Source organism: Microtus pennsylvanicus, chromosome 16 (assembly GCF_037038515.1).
Source record: "Microtus pennsylvanicus isolate mMicPen1 chromosome 16, mMicPen1.hap1, whole genome shotgun sequence".
NCBI classification, from domain to species: domain Eukaryota; kingdom Metazoa; phylum Chordata; class Mammalia; order Rodentia; family Cricetidae; genus Microtus; species Microtus pennsylvanicus.
In genome coordinates, this window is record NC_134594.1 from 3,162,470 (window position 1) to 3,181,611 (window position 19,142).

The 19,142-nt window shown below is 38.7% G+C and overlaps 1 protein-coding gene across 1 annotated transcript in view; it reads right to left on the reverse strand.

Annotated features, from left to right (window-relative positions):
- Naaladl2 (N-acetylated alpha-linked acidic dipeptidase like 2) overlaps nt 1-19,142 on the reverse strand; it is a 1,054,557-nt gene that overhangs the window by 968,918 nt on the left and 66,497 nt on the right. Inside the window, exon 2 of the mRNA XM_075950779.1 lies at nt 15,534-15,595. The gene's annotated coding sequence lies outside the window, so the exon portion shown is untranslated. The remainder of the gene's footprint in view (nt 1-15,533; nt 15,596-19,142) is intronic.

Genomic DNA, 19,142 nt, shown 5'->3' on the forward strand with positions numbered 1-19,142 from the left:
TCCCACTGGAAGTTTGTAATAAAACTCCTAAAATCGGACACCAGAAAACGAACTGGTGTCCTGTTTCACTAGAAGTAAAAATAGCTGTGGATTACACATTAACCCACAATATGCAAAGATTTCCAAAGTACATGAAATCTATGAGAGGCAAATTGTCCTAGTAGGATAGAAAGTACTTAAAATGCCACTTCCTGATAAACAGCTGCTATGTTAGCACATGCTGAGTTAGAAGTAATGGCCAAGGCATCTGAGCTTCAGCCAGACTGGCTTGCACAAGTGTGTTAGGGAATATGCTGTCTGAGGTCAACAGCTGACCCTGACAGCAAAGCTGGTATACTCTCTCATCCATTGCCACACATCATTTTATTAGAAATATGTTACCCTTAAATAACAGTGTTTCTAATTCATTCAAAAATATTCATTGAAAAATCCACATGAAGACTATAAAAAAATCTGTAATCATCTAACCATTGCTCTGTCTGATGAAACACATAGACCTTGGAGATGGTTTAGATAAGTGTCTTCTATATCACACAGCAGCACAAACCAGCGTCATGAAATAGTGAACGGAAAACCATATGCACTAATCTCAATTTGTAATGAAAGGAAGTCTGAAAATCTTTAGATTATTATTTTCAAAAACGAAGAAGGCATTTTCGTTTGAAACACATCCCACATGGCATGCTGAAGGCTGCAGCTGTAGACGTAATCCCATAAACATAGAGAATGTATGCTGTTCTTCTCGGTAAACACATTTGGGACCATTTAAAATTCCATGCAGTTTGCATTGGATTTTATGCTTATTTTAAGGAAAACAAAGTAAATTAGAAAAGTGCCCCAGAAAAGTGAACAACACAGTAAAGCTTCTTCCTTGAAGCAGAGCACTGTGTTACACACAAGGTCAGCACATCTGAACATTTCCCTGTCCCATTGTCATTGAAGATTCAGAGTCACTGCCTTGATCCAGGTAATAAAGACCAGTCATTTAAAGACAAATATTTAAAAATATCTGCAGTATTTTCAATTTTCAATTTGCTTAAACCACAGTTCATTTAAAGAAGTTTTCTGTCCAACATCTATGTCTTTGTCCTGGTCCTTTGTTCTCACAGTGCAAAAAGACAGGACTATTGGAAACCATTTAAAAATCTTCCTTTGATATTGTCAAACTAAACATCCTGATTGGTTCTGAGCCTTGAGATCAACAAATGGAAATAAAGGTCTAAATTGGATTTGATGCCAGGAGAAATGAAAGCAGAGATGTCAAACTGCGCCTAACTAGAGCCTTCACCATGCCTGACCAGTGTTCACCACACTGGAAGACCCTCTGCACATCACTAAAGGAGAACGGTGACTCCCATCCAGCTACAAACCAATCTACAATGGCGACCAGTCTGCATGATACACAAGGATGGCACAAATGTGGGAGGAACCAGTCACTACCCGGTTAGTTTACGGCTCACTCCATAGCGTGGAAGTCATGCCTGAAACTATTCAGATGGCCATAACCTGAGACTAGACAAGGCATAAATCTGGAGTAAAGCAAAATAAAATACTGCTGGTCTGTAAGGAAACAGCAATAAAATGACTTGTAACCGCATTCTGCTATACCCATAGATCAGTGTTTCGCTCAGCCATCATCAGAGAAGCTTCCTCTTGCAATAGATGGGACCCCCAGAACTGGACAGCAGGCAGAGGGTGAGAGACCACTGGAATCAGTCCCAAACAGGATGTCTTCATCAAACCACTTCCCTCAGGGCTCAGGAAAGCAGAAGAGGAGGAAGAAAGATTGTAAGAGCCAGTGGGGAAAGATACCAAGGAAACAGTGCCTTTCCGATACAACGGAGCTGATACAGAGGTGACCTCCCAGAGACTGTGGCAGCTGGCACAGGGCCTGCACATGTTCAAGTCAGATGGGTTTTCAGCACTGAGAGGGGGAGCAGACAGTGGCTTCTGCCTCTGAAAGGTATCTACAACTGACAACCAACCACTCACAAAACAAAAGTCAGTTTCCTCCAGTGGAGTATAATTGGATGGAAAAACAGTATGTAAGGGCGAGTCCCATGTCCACCAGTAGATGGCCAAAACAAAACGAACTCAGTGGTATTTCTGGATATGTTTTGGCTCCTAATGCTTCATTTGGGCATTTCATTTTTTACCTTACTTTTTATTTACTATGGTTTGCGGTTTTGTGTTTGTATGTGGTTTTTAATGTGTGTATTTCTTTGTGTTTATGTGTTTCTCATGCTTTTTCTTTTTTCTGTTTGTTTGCTTTGTCTGGTACGTTTTTTTTTTTTTTTTTTTTTTTTTTGCTTCATGGATCTTTTACTAATCTATTATGGTTTCCCATTCTGTGTTTTGTATGTGTGCATGAGTATATGTTTGTGTTTGTATGTGTATGTTTGTATGTGTATGTTTATGTGTTTTTCATGCCTTTTTTGTTTTACTTTCTGTTAATTTTGTCTTATTCTTGATTGTTTTGTATTTGCTAGCGTGTGCTCCATGCGAGAAGGCATAAAGTTGAAATGGTGGTGAGGAGGGAAGGATCTGGGAGGAAATCGGGGAGAAGAAATTCTGATCAGAATAACTTATGAAAACTATATTTCAAAAAATTAATGATTGAATACTTTTAAAGTTGTTCATAAAAGCACTTTTGAAAAAGACGGAAAATCTCTCAGATCATCATGATACTTCTCATTTCAGTTGTGAGAATAAAGGGTATCTAAGGAAAATACAAAACATTCAGTATAATACCCATCCAAAATTATAAACAAACACTTCTAATAATCATAGAGCCAGATAGATGAAGCAGATATTTAATCTATTAAGGATTCTAAGTTTAGAACGCTGTAGAAGGCAACTTCACCTGTACTCTTCAGCAATATTCTAACAATTCTGTTTAATGATAGCAATTTTCTAAAGTTTCGTTGTTATGAAAATACCAGGCAATGCATTTTACAATTCCATTTTTAATAGATTGAGTAAGGCTTTGGTTCCTGGATACTTAAAATGTTTGCACAGTGATTACAGAAAAAAAAGTTGCAAGTTTTAAATATTCATGAACAGAGTGTCTATTGCCCCCTTACAAAATTTAAATATTTAATTTGATCAAATTATCTATGTTTTGAATTTAGATGTATGCATGTTTTTAAATAGTCATTTCAAAATATTCTATCATTAAAGCTATATCCATAAAACTTCCAATGCAGCTCACGTAACTTTTATTCTGAAAGAATTTATGTAGCTGCAGCTCATGGATGTGTATATGAATATATAGATCCACCTACTTCATTTCTTTTCATTACCATGCATGCACTAATTTTCATTTCATAATTGGTGAAATGATAATTCAGGTGTTTAGTTCCCTATAATTAGTGATTAAATTATAAAAATGACCGTTTACCTAGAAAAGTTTCCAAAAGCCTAAATCAATACTAATTACATGAATTTAGATTTATTTACCTTTTTCCCGCTATTAATAAAATCAAGTTATGTACTTCTACCATGGTTCGCATAGAAAAAGTTTCACAAAGCATTTTTAATGTAGTTTTATCGAAAATCTAATAAATAGTTCCAAATAGGGTATGTATCATTTTTATATTTGTAGTGTCAATAAATGTTATACGTATGAGAGTTCAGTGGCATGCATGTGCACTGCATACATGACTGGCACTTGTAGAAATCAGAGGAAGGGTTCAGACCCTCCATAACTGATGTAATGGACAGTGAGCTATCATGTGGGTGGGGGGAACCGAATCTGGATGCTAGGTGTGAATAAGTGCTCTCAGTCACTAAGCCATGTCCCAGGCACATATGTAGTCCTTTAAACACACTTCAAAAACAGCAGTCTTAAGACTTAAATCTCTACCCTATGGCTTCCTATTACTATATTTATGAATTCTTCCATTGTAAGAACTATAGCACAATTAATAAAAACCCATAGACAGAAATTGGGGTTCAACCTGGAGGTCAGAAAAGCAAAACAACTAGCCACTGGCTCTTATCCCTACCTCAGTCCAAAACGGCGACCCTGCCTCCAGGAATCTCAGAATGAGATTGAGACTGAGAACTGTCTTTTCCCGTCTTATATTCCTCTCTGGTGCTGAGATTAAAGGTGTTCACCACCTGGTTTCTATGTCAAACTAGTGTGGTCACTGGGTTTAAAGGTGTGTGTCACCACTGCCTGGTCTGTAAGACTGATCAGTGAAACTGTATTGCTCTCTGAACTTCAGGCAAGTTTTATTTATTAAAGTACAAATGAAATATCACCACAAAGAACTTTTCTAGTTTATGTCTGAATATTTAATAAAGAAGCTCAACATGGTAGAGATTTGCGGTTTATCTTCATCTCAAACATCCTGCTTCTGACGAGCCTCTAAAATTAGATGTCCAGGTCATGGAGCATCACCTTTTTTATGTCTACAGACAGAACTGCTAGAATTTTCCCTAAAGAGTGTGCATACTCATGTTTGGTTGGTAATTTATGAAGGGATTTTCTTTCCATCTCCATCTTTAAACTTCAACATGATTACAGCTACAAAATAAGACAAAATCATTTTAGCTTTGCATAAACAATTTAGTTTAAATGCCAGAATTGAAAGTCTTCAGAAATCCTGTTAAAATGTAATTACAAGCATGTTGTTCATTAACTTAAAATTTAAAGAGCTACTACTGTCTTATCTGAAGTTTACTTTAATGCCACTGACCTACTGTCTTATCTGAAGTTTACCTTAATGCCACTGACATTGCAACAATACCTCCACAGGTCAAAATACTAATTCCAAATGAAATTATCAAACTAGACTGTACACTGGGACGGAACACAGCTCATTGTCAGAGCACATGTTTAGTATGCTCAAGGCTGTAGGTTCAATACCCACACAAGAAGATAATAGGAATAAACTCCAAACTTAGAGTACACAGAGACCAGTTTTGCCCAAGAACATAATTTTATGCACTAAGAAAAAGTAAATTCATTCCACACGACACTTAAAACCCAATTACCAGAAGGGAAGGGTGAGGTCAGAGACTATAGAATGTTAGAGGACAGAAGTAATAAAAATCACAAGTTAAAAATATTTTACAGAAAAAGAAACAGCAACAATGAAAGAGCAGAGCATGGTTAGATCTTAGGTATTCAGAGGATAACAGCAATAAGACACAGACCAATGTTTTACTTCAGAACTCTTGAACAGTTTAGCTTGAAGTACCAGATGTTACATAACACAGAAGACTGAGCATGGTCATACAGCATGTGATTCCAGCTTCAAGGGCTGCAGGAGAAAGAGAGTGAATTCAAAGTCTCCATGAGTTACATAGAGAGCCTGAAGATAGTCTGGGCTATAAATTAAAATTCTGAATTACCTTCATCAATGCCAGCATCAGCACAACACCACCATTATTTATCAGCACTACCACAACACCACTAACAACACCAACATCAGCAAGCACCACCACCAACAACAACAACAACGTCACCACCAGTAACACTGCTTCCACCATTGCCAACACCACTAATGTCACCACCACCGCCTCCACCATCACTACCACCACTAACGTCACCACCACCACCACTATTACCACCTCTACCATCACCACCACCACCACCACCATCATCACCAACACCAACACCAACACCAATGTCACCACCACTAACACTGCCTCCACCATTGCTACCACCACTAAAGTCACCACCACTGCCTCCACCATCGCTACCACCACTAACGTCACCACCCCCACCTTCACCACCACCACCAACAACAACAACAGGACTGTAGGTGTAGGTGTTGACAACAGAGGAGCAAATGAATGTACTAGAATAAAGTCCCTTTCTCAGATTCACACACCCCATTTCTCCACAAGAGTGGAGGTTCTTTTCTGAGACATGATGAGCCTCCTATATAAAACTTGGTAAGGGTAACTCCAGGTAGATAGCGAACAAAAGACTAAGTCCACAGCCGAGGGAGTAGTGTCTTCTGGTCTCACATTTATACTAACCAGTTTCCTTCACTCTCGACAAAGGACACCAGGCTGCACACATAAACGGCAGTCAATCTGGGTTCTCTCAGAAAGCCTGCCAGAAAATAAATCCAAACCAACTTTTTAAGTGTTTCATTCCTAAAGGGTATGTTTAAGGATTAGATTTAGATATGGGAGAAATGTTTCCATCTAATAAAAGAGCAGAAGAAAATTTCAGAAAAATAAATGTGGTGTGTTATAAAAATAAGAAAGTCAGAAGTAAAATAGAAAGCCACCGAACACAAAACTAGGAATATTATAGTAAAAGATAAAATCAGGGAACTCACTAAATGCTAAAGCAAATAGAAAATCACAAAAAAAATGAAAAGAAGAACAATAAACAGAATTTATTCAGGATGGCAAGAATTTTCCCAATAAGTCTTTCAGAAATAAAGAAAACATAGAAAAAGCCAAATAACTTTACCAGTTACAACATAAAATGACCAAACCTAATACGATCTGTTTGAAAGAAATGCCTGCCATTAGAAAGACTTCTGGCTTTAACAGAAACACTGCAAGAATAACAGAGCCTTTGGAATGCTTAGAAAAAGCCGCAGCTGTGTCCAACCAAAACCATCAATCAAGCATGAGGGTGGAATACAGACGTCTTACGCTTGTGGGGAATCAAAACGCCTTTCCCAAGCACATTTCCTAGACAGCAACTGCCAGCAAATCACCCAGAACTTTAATGAGTAAGAAAGGAAAGTTCCAGAGACAGCTACCTGACCTAGAAACAAGGGTTAAAATTGGTGCAGTTCAATGAGAACACGCGGGACTATTGCTAAGCCCAAACCAAGAAGTTTAATATTCGCCTAGATTATTGTACTAAGTAGAGTTGATCTGAAGCTGAGCTAGTGGTAACGAACATCAGTCGATAACACTGAAAATGAACCAGTGTTCATTCTAGGACTTCATAAAAGTAAGAAATAAAAAACAGTCCTGTCTTCTTCTATCAACATCCATGGTTATTATAAAGGTAAAGCCTCCTCATTTGATAAGAAATTTTTAATATTTTGCAATTAAAATGAAATATTTGGAACTGCTTACAGTCACAAGTTTTCAACAAATGTATGCTATCTATAGATAAAATGTCTGGAGTTATTGCATCCTCTCATGGCTACCAAAAGAATATACTAAACCCTTGGGAACAGTTGAAAGTCATTGGTCTCCATAAACATGGGGGGAAATAATTCATCTTTTTGCTTTTAAGCCTATATGTTTTAAAACTGTTAATAGGCAATAAAAATGATTAACTTAGAAAATCTACTCTAAATTTCTGCTATTTTATGAGGCAAAATGGGAAAGAAAGAAAAAAGGAAAAGTCCAGAGGAAAGCAGTGAAAAGGAGCAGAGGAAAAGAGAAATTGCACAGAGTAGAGTCCACACGGCATCTTCGAAAGCAGCCTTCTGAAAAGGTTCTTAATTAAATGTAAAAGAGGTAATCAAAGTAATTTAACCTGATTGCTAATTACTGTCTCTGGGATGAGTTAATTGTTGTTCTATATTTGTAAATAAGAAATAAGTATCAGTAAAATAAAGCTTAATTGCTTAGCCTGTATTTCTTCATTCGGTGCTGTCCCTGTCCTCACTCGGTCCACTTCATCTCCTGAGTAATGTCCACACTCACTCCGAGGCGTCCTCCTCTCAGCCAGCTCAAGCTGACTTCAGTAAGCATGCCATCATAACGGTACTCCCTTCTGTTCCTCGCCCGGGTCTGGAGCTCATTCCTGCTTGGAAGGCCCTAACTATCAGACCCTCCTTGCATTGCTTCTGTCTCCTTCCTGCACTGCCATTCTCTGTGCCAAAACCTGCTACAGGGCTGCCTCTGAACTGGCGTTGTTTGCTGATCTCCCAAAGCCGTTTTTCTCTTCATTTTGCCCATGTTATGTTCACTCAACAGAGTCTAGCTCAGAACGTCCTCTGCAAATTATATGTTACTGTTTTAGGTCTGTGTTCCCTGGACAGACATAAATGTCTGTTCCCTCCTTACAGGGCTCTAATGACAAAGTACAACTCGAACCAAGTCCAACTTGTGGAAGCCCAGCCTAACTGAGATTACTCACAGAGAATGGTGAAGGTTATATGCAGAGGCACGGGTGACCCCAGCACTGCAGCATGATGTCCACATTGCTGCATCGCTGGACTCTTTACCTTCCGTTCACCTCCCACCCTCTGTATTCTCTTCTCCTGAGACCTCAGGGTCACATTAAACTAGGACAGAATCACAGACAACTGACTGGGAGCTGCTGGGGTCTCAGGGGATGGCCCAATGACATCTCCACCACTCTCCTGTAGGAGAGAACTTTGACAGTCAACTAGATTGGATGTTGGGAGTCTTGAAAGCTACCATAAACTGCTCTGGTGCAGGTATTGGTTGTTTTGCTTGAGGACAGCACTGTACACAAAAATATGATAGCAGAGTCGTAATTAACCCTTATCAAAGACTCAGAAGGCTGCTTTCCTGCCCCTTCAACATCTATTTAAATATAATACCCTAAGCTAGTATTAATTTCATTATTTTGTTTTCTTAGTGTGCAGGAGAAAATATTTTGAAAACTATAATTGGAGCTATGTTGATGTGTGTGTGTGTGTGTTTGCACATGCATGTGATTTCATGTCACTAGTGACTGAACTCAAGGTCTTGTGTATAATAAGAAAGTACTCTACAAAGGAGTCAAGATCATGATGAGGAAATCCATAGAAACAGATGACCCCCAAGCTCATTGACTCTGGACTGACAGCTGGGGAACCTGTATGGGAACAAACTAGGCCCTCTGAATATGGGTGACTTGAGGAGTCTGCCGATCCACTGGCACTGGTACCAAGATTTATCCCTAGTTCATGAATTGGCTCTATGAAGCCCATTCCCTATGGAGGGATACCTTGCTAAGCCTCCATACAGGGTGGAGGGGCTTAGTCCTGCTTCAACTTGATATGCCAGACTTTGTTGATGCCCCATGGGTGCTCTTACCATTTCTGAGGTATGAATAAGGGATGAGGTGGGGGAAGAATGTGGTGGGGAGGAGGGGAGAAAGTGGAAACTGTAGTTAGTATGTAAAATGAGGGGGAAAACCCTTTTAAATAAAAAAATTGAAAAAATAAGAAATGAAAGTGCTCTAACACTGAGCTCCATCACCAGAGCCAGACCCAGTTAATACTCTTCCATTAACTGTTGCAAAAGTAGTCATGGAAAACAGTGCATTTTAGTGCACATGACATTCATCCAAACATGGGGAATGAATGATTGATTGATTAGCCCACTTTAAATTTATGAAGTAAACACATTGAACTTACAAAGCTGTCAGATCCCTTGATTTGTAACCTTCATGCTACTTAACGATCATTCTTCATCATTCTGACAGGAAGCTATGCTTAGCCACACAGCCAGCTATGTTATCTTACATTCTAATTCTGTACTTTGGAAGAAATTAAATTATTACAGGATTTAAAAAGATCATTCAGATATGTGCTAATCAAGACACAGACTTTGTCATTCTGCTTTCTTCATATATAATACATATATTACATACATATAGAGAAAGACACACGTATGAAAGTGTGTGTGTGAGAGAGGGGGTGAATAAGAGAGAGAGGGAGAAAGGGGAGAGAGAGAGACAGAGACAGAGAGACAGACAGACAGAGAGAGAGAGACAGACAGACAGACAGAGAGAGAGACAGACAGAGACAGAGAGAGAGAGAGAGAGAGAGAGAGAGAGAGAGAGAGAGAGAGAGAGAGAGAGAGAGATAAATTAAGGATCACACTATGTAGCCCTAGCATGCCTAGAATTCATTATGTAGCCTAGGCTGGCATTTAATTTACAGAGACCAGCCTACCTCAGCCCCCTAAGTGCTGGGATTAAAGAAGTGACCACCATACCCAGATACTCATAATTTATATTGCTTCCCTCTCCATTAAAATTAAATGGAGTCTGAAGTGTCATGGATCAGATACTGATTGAAAGGAGCCTCAGGAAGGCTTGTCTGAAGTTTACAGTACGGAGTGTAAACGCTCTAGTAATAAACACTTGGTAAGAGCTGACAGTGGAGAATATATCTAAGCTGGGGGTGCAGTCTGCCTTCGAGATCATACAGGTGCCCAGGTGCCCAAATAAAAACGGTGTTGCAGGTTTCTTTCATCTCTCCCTTTCTGTCTCCAAATAAAGCAGGATGCGTGGATGGGGTGCAGGTACCTTGCTTATTTTAGACAAATTATAAATAACTCTCAGTTTTAAAATTTTCATGAAAACACCAGTCTCCAGTCAACAGGTGGTCAGAGTGGCACCGCCTGACAGGAAAAGCCTTTGTTCTAAACCAAGGGAAACGCTTTTGTGTCCACTCCTGAAATTTCAATAGCTTGTATAAAGGGATGCAGTAACAAAACTGGACACGTTGGCATGAATGGAGTGAAGATTTATAGCCTTCTGGAGACAATTACAAACAATTTCAAGTTTTCCTTGTCAACAAGCCAGCTTCTGATGCTGTGTGACTCACAGGTCTCCTGCTGTAGCGAGCGTCACCGCCGAGGCCGGCACGGAGCTGTTTGTTTTGTCCCACTTGCTCGGCACATATTTAAACAATTACCTTTGGTAACTTAAGGAGAAAAGTTGGCACTGGAAGTTTGTTAAAACGTACGTTAAGGCTTCCTGCCAAGAAAACGCTATAGAACAGGTGCTGTCTGCCAGGGTGTGGAGGCAGAAGGGAAAACAGACAGACCATGCTGCAGAAATGACCCCACGCACAGGCCTGCACCTCACACTGTGGCCACCACCTGCCTAGCAGAAGCCAGCCTGGACTGCCAGCCGAGCTGTGAGGCCTGCCCACGACCTCCTGCTCTCCTGCTTTTCTTTCTCCCATCCCTTGTTCCTTTGTTTCCATCCTTCCTCCCCACCTCCTTTCCTTCTCCTCCATTATAGTAAACTTCAATGTGTGAATTTTGAGCTGAATTCCCTAAACACAATAAATTTTTTAAAAAATGGAGTGTTTCTTACTAATTTAGTTGAATTGTCTCTTTTATGGCAAATTAAATAATAACCGGTCTCATTTATTGACATTTCTACTTGCTCTTAAGGTTAATTCATCACTGCTAAGACACTGTGGATGAATGGATGATGTTTTTGGACTCTTGTTTATAATAAAGGATAGGAAATTAGACTTCACTTCTCTCAAACACACACTTCTCTTGTGCTCTTGTTAAAAGCTCATTTTATGATTTTGAAGATGGTTCGAATGCTTTCGTGGTCTCAGGGTCTAATCTGTAAGTGATTTCATCTCAACTAGCTGTAGCTGAGGACTGGAAATGAATGGCCACTAGGGAATTTGAATAGCACAGACAGTGTGGACTGCACACGGACCTTGGCAAAGAGCGACTTTTCTAATACATGTTCTTAAGTCACTCCTGGGGACCTTGTGCTATGAAGGCGGCAGTCAGCTCCTCCCAATTCCGTCACTCTGGCTTCTTCCATATTTCCAATTTTCATTGGCCTTTTAATAAAGAGTTGGCCATTTCAGCTTTTATGTTTGAAAGATAACAAGCTAAATAAATCAAGCATCATTTCTCATAGACTGTTGCTTTCTGGATGGCAAAAAATGTAGCAGCACCCTGCAGACAGCAAATGGACTCTGCACATCCTGAAGTTCCTCCTCGAAGCTTCTGAATCGCGTGACTGTTCTGTGTGTCTAAGATGATACAAGTTTAAATGCTATTTTTCTAAGTGTTGAGCAACTCTTGCAATGTTTCTTTTTTATTTTTAAATCCTTATCCAATATAATTGATCATATTAGATCATATTATTTTCCTGCTCTAACTCCTCCAAGATCCTCTTCACGCCACTTCCCACCCAACTTCATGGTTTTCTTTCTCTCTCTCTCAAAAAAAGCAGCTTTTAAAAAATTAAAAATTAATATCAAATAAAACAAACAGTAAAAGAGAAGAAAGAAAATCAATTAAGATAAAAAACAAACAAAATAAAATAAAAAATACATACCAATACAAGAAGTTCATTTTGTGTTGGTGAATTATTGCTGTGGATGGGGACTTCCCCTACAGTGCGAGTTATCTCCTCTATTGGAAAAAAAAATGAATTTCCTGGTTTTCAGCAGGTGTCAATTCCAAATAGTGCTTAAAAGTTACATTTATCTGGGAAAAATGTTCTAAATGAAATTAAAAAATCAGCTGGTCTTACAGAAACTATTAGCTTGTGACTCTTTTTCTCTAATAAATTGAAATAATAAAAGCTGATATTTTACTCTGTGAATTCCAGATGAATATTCACAGGGCTTCCAGATTAGTTACAGACACACATGTGTGTGTGAGCACACACACACACACTCATACCTCCATATATTAATGCTCATAAACATAATACAAAGTCATACACACATCATATTTAACATGAAGCACACACATACATATACACATACATACAAAATGAGAACAAGCACTTATCCCCCTGTCCACAAAAACAATATCAACTTGTACTGGTAAAATATGTTTAAATAGACACCCACACATGTATACACATACATATATATAAACACAAATATATACTACACACCCATACACTAACACAAATTCTTACACCCCACCAATACAGATCACACAAACACCAGACACTAAAACACACACAAACTCAAATATAAACATTCATAAAAATACATAAACATACAAATACTTAAAAATGCTCTAATGCTGCCAAATATAACATGGCACTAAACCACAAAATAGTTTATAGTAAATAAATAAACCCATAAAACATACTTTATAAAAAGCTCTGCAATGAAAAATGTAAAATGATAAAAAAGATCTGCTTTTAGTCTAAGTAAACCAAAATTGTCTAGTTAGAGTGCCTAATAATATGCACTCTTAAAATAATATTATTTGTGAATTAAAGTTACATGTTATTAAAATATATTTTCTAATTTTTGAAATTATAATGATAACAGTCCCTCTTCTCTTGAATCCCTCTAGGTCTTCTTATCTATCCCTCCTTGCTTTGCTATATTCATGATATCTATTTTTAATTATAGTTACATAGACATATATATGACGTATGCCTATATTAAGAAATACATAAAGACACCATGTTCAGTCTGTATAATGTCACTTTGTCCTTTTGATATTGAATAACCAGTTGGTGTGCTCATCCCTGGGGGAGATAATTTCTCCTACTCTCGGTCATTCTTTGTCGCCTGTAGTTCTCTGCATAGGGGTGAGGCTCTGTGGGCTTTCCCCTGCCAATATTAGCATGTTTATTGCTGCTCTCCCTGTTCAGCTCAAGTTCAGACAGTTATGCTGATGACTCTATGGATATAGCTTCGGACACGCCCATGAAAGCCTCACCAACTACCTTATGCTGGTAAAGTCATGGGGCACCGTTTTACTACATCAGCACCATTCTTAGCTGCCCTAAGCATGGTTATCCTTGTACCTACAGAGACGTGGATTCTTCACGCTTATGACCACATGAAGATTTATATTTGCCATAGATAGAGACCTTTAATGAAAACCACAAGTAATGAAGACATGCAGCTGAGGAGTCTAATTTCAATGGACTTGATGTACTTAATTCAATGGACTTGACATACTCCTGCACCTAAGGCTCAAAGAACACTGAAGGAAAGGGCAGGGAGAAACTGTCAGGGTTAGGGACACATTTGAGAAAATCCTTACTACATGACATAAAACAAACTCTGCTTAGGGTATTCATTATCTTACAGTATCCAATTAATGAGTTGTCATTTCATATTTCTCAAGTGGATGAAATCCTTCATAATATATTTTATAAATATATTATATATATATATTGAGTTGAACAAATAAAACTAGATATGTTCATATTTTCCCTTTGCAAAATTATTTTCTTCACTTATTCCAAATCATTTCCAGTTTTTTAAAGACATTTACCTGGCATATAATAAACTAGAAATTTTGCACATTGCATTTCACACTGATTTCCTTCCGTGGGAACCTTCATTGCAAACTAAAAACTAAAGGACAGATATGGAAAGGAATGTCAGCCTATGACAACTGACCAAGAAATCAGAATATTTGTTATAGATGGTAAAACATTGAGCAAGCCTTCCTTGGGTTAACCTATTTTCTAGATTTTTTACCTGCAATTTAAATGTTAGATGCTAGTCATATTGATACCTGCTATGGGAAAAATACTGCATTAGATGTTGGGAAAGCATTGTGCATTAAAACATGTTCCTGCACACCAAGACACTGCATTCTAAAAACTGCATTTTTTAAAATTTGGATGTGAAGTAAGAATGGTGTGCTTTTCCTTCCTATTATGTTCAGTGAGCTGTGACGACTTCACTAGCCTGCCTTGACATCTTGGGTTTCTCATTCTTGTTTGATCCATTGTATCTGAGTTCCTAAATGTGACTTGTTAGGGTGTGTCCTGCCCCCTATATGTTTAGATACTAGGTTTCCTTGTCATGATTGTTTTGGGCTTCATGACCACCTCTGAAGTCAAGCTGTAACACCTTCCAGCTTCTCTTCTCTGATACTGCATAGGCAACTGTCCCAACAACAGCCGAGGTGCCCCTGACTTCTCATGTTGTGCCCACACTAACAAACTGGTTGACTCACGATAGTTTTTTCCACTTCAATGCTTTTTTGGCTGGTCTGCTGGGGACTAAAAAGCATTGAGAAACAGCTTTGCCTCTTCACCATCAGACCGTCAAGGTAAGGTACATAGAGCACTTAATAGGGTGCCATGAATATGGGTAAATGAGTAAATAAATTGCTAGTAGTTTTATTTATCTAAGAGAAACAAAAATATTGCTAATTGTTCCATTCCGTGATCTTTTGCACCAACAGTAGTAAACTAAATGATTTCAAACGACCGCACAGTCTATAAATAATTATACTGATTAACATCTCTTTAAGTATAATTATATCAAGATTTATTTTCCTTTAATTTTAATATCCATAAGAACTGCTAGCAATTACTAATTAGTTATCTTTATTCCAAATCCATATAGACTCAAAATCTAAGTACCAATATAATACATTTACATAAGTTAATTCACATGATTGCTTACCACAGAATATGGCTCAGAGCAAACTCTTGATAATGTTGGTATGGTTTAATAATGCTTGTAAGGGTGGAATGGCTTATAATTGAAGCAATAACTGTCTACCAGTGATGCGACATCCAAGTTATAGAAATGGCAAATATTCAAACTGATAAAGTGAGCACTTTGGAAACACAGGAGAAGCATAGTCACATACCTTCTCCACAAGTTACTTTTCTAGCTGCATTTACTAGATTAACCATAACAACTTGAGCTGGCAAAGAATGTAGAATACAATTATATAAGTCTATAGCATCATCAACTATATGAGATGATTCTGCCAAATGAGAAAATATGGAAGTAAGTATTTGTCATTGGAACACTTGTTGACAAAGACAGCATTTACAGAAGAAGGGCCGTGTATTGCTTTCATTTTCTCAAGCTGTTCAAATAGCTTTACAAATATTTACAAAAGGTCACCAATAGAGGGCTTACCTGGAGTCTCTAGGAGGAGGCCCTAAGCCATCAAAAGCAATTTCTGATGTCCAGCCAGATATCTAAAACAGAGTAACAAAGAGAATTTGTGGCAACACAGACACATAGTATTCTTGGAGAAGTAAAATCGATTGTGACATTTTTCATTTATTTGTAAATGACTCTTTGGCAGAACACTCACTCAAAAGGACAGTTGCTTCTTCCTGCATGAGGTGGGGGTGATGGTAAAATAGAGGGATCCTGACAGCTGCTTTAATGAGCTCTGCACTGGGGCTACTGGAACACTTTTGCCCAAGAAGGAGCTTGTCCTTCTTTTTCAATATAAGTCAGTACAAAATGTTATCTGTATGAAAAACCAAGCCATCTAGTTATTAGCAGCAGTTACTCAGTTTATTTTTTACATCTCAACTAAAAGAAAATATTCTAAATGAGCACCTATTGATTATCAACCACACAGACTGATCACCTCTCCTCATTAAAGGACCACCACAGCCAGCCGTGTGACAAAACAACAAAGCACAAATTCTCTACTAACCTAAATATCTGTGTGTGGATAAAGGGGAAGTGATTTAAACTCCAATATTTGCCATTTTGATTTTGACATTTTAAGCTCCTATGGAAAAAGAAATTATTGGTATGGTAATATTTCATTAGTCTTTGTCATTAGATCAACTCTAAATAAAATCAGTCTAAAGAGTCCCCTTCTCTTATTTGATTGCTTGTTCTTAGATCACATGCTAAGTACCAGGTAGAGCTGCAAAGCAAATCCTGAGGCTCACTTCTCAAAGTAATATACACTTCAGTGGTGTAGGAGGTTTTTCTGTGTTTGCGTTGCTTTCATTGTTCATTAAAGAAACTGCCTTGGCCTAGTTGATAGAGTAGAACTCAGTTAGGCGGGGAAGAAAGAACAGAATTCTGGGAGAAAGAAAGCAGAGATAGGCAGACGCTGGTTAGACTCATGCCAGTAAGCCACAGTCAAGTGGCGATACACATTAATGGAGATGGGTTAACTAATATGTGAGAGTAGCCAATAAGGGGCTGTAGATAATGGGCCAGGCAGTATTTGAATGAATACAGTTTCTGTGTGATTATTTCCCGTGTAAGCTAGCTGGGCGGCAGGGACACAGCCAGCTCCTCCTACTACACTTCAGTGTGTAGGAAAGGTGATACCTTCCTTGCCCAAACCGAACCCAGCATCTATTTACCAATAATTATATGTTGAACTGGAAAATTCATATATATGGCAAGATAAACTATGACATTATGCTGAAACATTCACAGTCCTAGAAAAAAAAGTTAAATAGTTGAGAGTTTAAAGAAATAATAGAATCTATGGATAGCAATTCTCTTACCTATAAAACAGGGTACGTATCTTCTATTGAAGAAGAGTAAGCACCACAGACTCTATACATTGTCAGTAAGGGTAAGAATAATATTTATGAAGCTTCATTCTGATAAACCAAATAGCATCTGTCTCAAAGAGAGTGAGAACAGATAGGAAAATAGTGAAACACAAAGCCTTGTCTGTTAAGACACTGTTGGGACGTTTTGTTTCACCTTCTCAGCTCACCGGTCTTTGCACTCAGTTCCCTGGTCCCTAAATGAGACTCATGTTCAACACAGTTCATCTACAAAACTGTCTGAAAACCTCAGTGTGTGTGGGCTTGGATTTCAGTTTTTCTGAAATAATAGCTCTCAAATTTAACTTTATGTCAAAATTAGCAGGGATTTTATCTGAAATGGAGATATCAATATGCAACTTTAGACCAATTAAATCAATTTGTATTTTTAGAAGCTTCCAGGAGAGATCCATGTATAACCTGAGCTCATAATTACTGGCCTGTGCTCCGGGGCTCTCGGTTCTGTGATAAATCTCATCCGTTTCCCACTGCACTCATCCTTCTTCTTTGCATCACTGAGCTGTGAGTCTTCACCAATGTCTTTGTCACAATGCCACTGTGTAGAAGGACATCTTATCCACAGGCTCAGGTCTTCTGGGGACTATTATTTTGAGGTATGTGGCTTTTGTTTACGCTGCCTTGGCTTAACTCCGTGAAGCTGTGATTCTTTGTCTGATGATCTTAATAAAGAGCTGAAAGACCAATAGCAAAGCACAAGCAAGGATAGGTGGGGCTGGCACGCAGAAAGTATAAACAGAAGGAGAAACAAGGGGAAAAGCAGAGCAGCAAGAGAACAAGAGGAGGAGGACATCAGGGTCCAGGTACACATCTACTCAGCCATGGAGTAAGCATGAAAGTAAGATATACAGAAGTAAGAAAAGGAAAAAAAGTCCAGAGGCAAAAGATAGTCGGGATAATTTAATTTAAGACAAGTTGGCTAGAAACAAGCCAAGCTGAGGCCAGGCTTTTATAGCTAATAATAAGCTTCCACGTATGATTCATTTGGGAGCTGGCTGGTGGGCCCTACAAGAGCGTAAGAGTCAAAGAGTGAAACTTCCCAAACTCCATTTGTGATGACGTCATTAACAATGGCACGTAGCTTTCTGAGAGTTCTCACCAATGGAGGGAACAAGTAGAGTGTGTCTTACGCACATCTGGCCAAGAGTATGGCAAGAGAATCGGTAGGTGAGTTTCTAATACTTTTTCACCCTTCTGACCACATTCTTTTTCTCCTCCATCTGAGCATGGTCATGAAACCTTCACCAGTCTGACCATCCCATGAAGCGCTCAGAAGGCAGCCAGCACTGTCCGAAAGGTAGTGCTAAGGGACAGAAACACAGAGACCTGGTGACAATGATTTGGCCAGTGATTTAACTTGATCCACAGCAAGAACGATTACATGAAACAAACTGAAAAATCATCAAGACATTTGGAAACTAAACTTAAAGCAGGAAGGAACTCTATCCTAATCCCAGTTTAAGTAACACCTTTTGTATTTCGAAATCTTTTACAGAGAAATCGACTGACAAATCAAAATGCCTCATGTTTCCTCACAAATTAAATACTTAGTTTTGCTTAAATGTCTTGATAACACAATTTTGAGGTGCTTAGTGCTTTCTCTGTGCATGTTCATAAATGAGTGCATACGAATGAGGAGACGAGAGGTTGGGTGTCTTCACCTGATTTTTTTGAAACAAGGTTGACCATTCATCTCGCAGCTCAAGCATCTGGCTAGACTTTCTAATCATCAGGTCCCAGGAATCCTCCTTTGAACCTTCCCCAAGCTGGGGTTTTTAACATAGGTGATGCAAATCTAAACTCAGTTTCAGCCGGGCGGTGGTGGCACACGCCTTTAATCCCAGCACTCGGGAGGCAGAGGCAGGCGGATCTCTGTGAGTTCGAGACCAGCCTGGTCTACAGAGCTAGTTCCAGGACAGGCTGCAAAGCCACAGAGAAACCCTGTCTCAAAAATAAAAAAAAAAATAAAATAAAATAAACTCAGTTTCACATGATTAGTAATACATTGGTGTGATGAAACACTATGACCACAAGCAATTTGAGTAAGAAAGAATTGTTTTTCGGACACTTTCCATCACTATGCATCACTGAAGCTACATCTGCAGGAGCTGATGCAGAGGCCATGGATGATAACTGCTTCCTGACTTGTTCCTCATGGCTTGCTTAGTCTACTTTCTTGTAGAACCTAGGA